The sequence below is a fragment of the Dipodomys spectabilis genome, unplaced genomic scaffold, assembly GCF_019054845.1.
Source record: "Dipodomys spectabilis isolate Male_0828 unplaced genomic scaffold, ASM1905484v1 ptg000110l, whole genome shotgun sequence".
NCBI classification, from domain to species: domain Eukaryota; kingdom Metazoa; phylum Chordata; class Mammalia; order Rodentia; family Heteromyidae; genus Dipodomys; species Dipodomys spectabilis.
The window spans coordinates 720,508-723,787 of record NW_024870787.1 but is presented as its reverse complement, the minus strand read 5'-3'; positions in this window follow the sequence as shown (position 1 = coordinate 723,787).

The following is a 3,280-nucleotide window of genomic DNA, read 5'->3' as shown; positions in this document are numbered from 1 at the left end:
GAAATAGACAAAGATATAGACAAAGCTTCTCAATGTGAAATATTGCACAAACTGTAATATTTAGGATTTTCCTTTCTATACAGTAGAAATAAATGGCATTTTTACTTGACAAAACTAAAATATAAAACAGTATGCAATAAATAATCACATTAGTTTTATGTTTCCATAATTTAATTGTTTTCCAAAATATTTCTCGAATTGTGTAGCTTTTGAAAATCAATAAATGTTGCATTTTCATAAATGATTACATATTCTTCCAAGTGTTGTCTGAAATTGATCTACACTGAAATAATTGCCATTGACATCTTTGTCATATTTATACTTTCAACTGACGTTTCACAAAACTCATACCCAAAGTATAGCTTTTTATTTTGTTCATGCAAACATAGGAACATAAACATATGTCTCAAAATGTTAGTTACTTTTATCTGCTGTCATTAATGAAGTATAACTAATAGAATTAAGTTTATACCCTGAGGAAAATGAGATACTTCGTTCTAACTATAGACTTGCAGGCACCCACAAAATCACACACGCACACATATATATTTACCACTCTGACTCAGGTTACATTCCTGACATTGGGTGTCAGCAGTGATCTAATAATCAAATTTTCCTGCCCAGACGTAAAATACATTCATAATTCCACACAGACAAAAACACCAGATCATTCAAAATAATGAGAACCAACCAGCACTTGAACCATCTACACCCTGATTTCATTTATTCATGATAATGCATTTTTCATATCATAATTAAAATATTTTGTCTCTGATTAGCAGAAAAAATATGCTATCATGTAATAGAAATTGTAGGTAAAATTACTTGTAATCTTTAATATATCTTATCAAAACTTCTGTTTCCTTCTTGCAGAGTGTTTCTGACATTTTGCCTTAATGTCTATAATTAAATTACAAAGGACATGCCATATATCTTAATTCATTTTTCCTAAAGGTTATGCTATGGAGTTGAATCTGATTTGTTTGCTTATTCTAAATTAAATATTCTCAACAACTTGAATTATTTTTTATGTTACTCCTAATCCAAATGAAATATCAAATAGAACTGGAAATTCCCTTTGGCGATGATTTGTGAATGTCATTAATGGTTGTGGAGGGATGAAGGATTTGAATTATCTAGAGTGCATTAAAAATGGCACTGTTATTCAAAGGGCTGATCATTTAGTCAGCTTTTAAAGTGTGGACTTCTTATTTCATCTAAGAAGATAACAGTATGCTTTTCATCACATTCTTGCCTGCAAAACAGTAGAATTATTTCCTTTGTACTGTTCATGTCCAGCTGCGACTTTAGTGAAACCAACAAACAACTGCACCGCTATATTAGCTGCTCTAGATTTTGAAATTTTCTTCTTGTAGCTCTGGTGATTTGAGCCCAGATTCATGGGATAGTCACATAATCCACAAAAACAAAGCACCACAATATACAAAGACCACATTCAAAATGAGGTTCAATTTTTTCTTTGTTGTTTCCTATTTTTATTGATTGTCTTTTAAGGAGCTAAGGGTGTTTATTTCTCATTATTTTTGATGTGACTTAAATAAATTTTTCAGACTTTTGAAATAAAATAAAGAGATATAAAAGAGACCTATTTAGTCACAAAATACAGCAAACCATTTTTTAATTCTAATTCTGTTCTCAGTTATCTTCAGATAATGTTGAGATGAGCCTAGCATATGTGTAAATTGACATGTATAAAGCACACAGAATTCTGGAATCTTTGGACTGTGATTTCTATATAACTTCACCTAGAAAAGAAAATTATCACTTTCTTCCTGTCTTAAGTAATCTACTTAAAACAAGTTCTATTAATTTTATTAATAGATGTCATAATCTATGGTACTGATGAATTGCATAAGTATTTGATTCATTATGTCCACTGAATTAACATTACATTTATTTTATTTTTTACACATGAAATAATGACATTCTTGAGGATAAAACATGCCTGTTTTTCATTTTGGTTGCCAAAATTGAATTATTAGACATTTGGAACATTTAAATCTGAACTTTTAAATTTCACTAGGACTTGAATTGTGTTACTTACGTATTTAATATTAAAATAAAAAGCATCATTAAATAGAAAGCAAAATTATGTTATCACACATTAACCCCTGAATTGACTTAATGATAAAAAATAATTAGATTAATATAACAAGATATACATTCTCAAACTAACTATAAGATATGGAAACAGAAAACTTCTTTTGTGTTTGTTGTTGTTTATAGTTTGTGATAATACTGTCTTTTTTTTTTTTTTTTTTTTTTGGGTCCGGTCATGGGGCCTGAACTCTGGGGCTGGGCGCTGTCCCTCAGCTCTTCAGCTCAAGGCTAACGCTCTACCACTTGAGCCACAGCGCCACTTCCGGCTTTTTTCTTTTTGCTTATATGTTGCTGAGGAATTGAACCCAGGGCCTCAGGCATGCAACGCAAGCGCTTTAACCATTGAGCCACGTTCTCAGCCCAATTCTGTCTTTTTTACCTTATGCCTGGTATATTCATTGTATGTCTTCAGGAAGGTGAGGGGTGGGCACAGAGCTTTAGGGAAAAGAGTGAAAAATTGCAACAGTGGAGTTCATTGAACATTGATGAAAGTGAACTATTTAACACATGGGTAGGGACAGGAGGGTGGGATTGGGAAGAAGTGTGGGTACTGAAGACATTTCACAAAAGGAAATGTACTCATAACTTGGCCCTTGTTATTGTAATCCATCTATAAATCTCCTTAATAAGAACAACAGAGTAAATTTCTGTTAAAAAGGTAAACAAAATGTTGTTTCTTAGAATCCTAGAAGTTTGTTTTGTTCACTGGTTTGAGCTGGTTGAGTCTATCTCTGAAAATAGCTACATTGACATTCATTGGGTGAATTTTTGAGCAACTAGTAGATAAAAGTCAATTATGATTGTATGTTTTTGAGACTGATTAATTTATTTCTTTAATCTAATTTATATTATTTCTGTCTACTGGTTTTTGGTTTTGTTTTTCCTGTTTTGTCAAAAACTTAGTGGTGCACCATTAGTGCTGATTTATGATTGATCTAATTTGTTGATGTACATACTCAAAGCTATAAATATTCCTCTGAGTATTGTCTGTGCTGCTGCTGTGTCCCAGAGGAGGTAGTATTTTGTGTGTTCACTTCCACTGAATTCCATAAATGTTGGAACTTCCCTGCATATCTCTTCAGTGATTCACTGATGATTTAGCAATGTGTTATTCAGTCTCTGTGAGTTTCAGAATGTTATGTGATGCCTTTTGATGTCT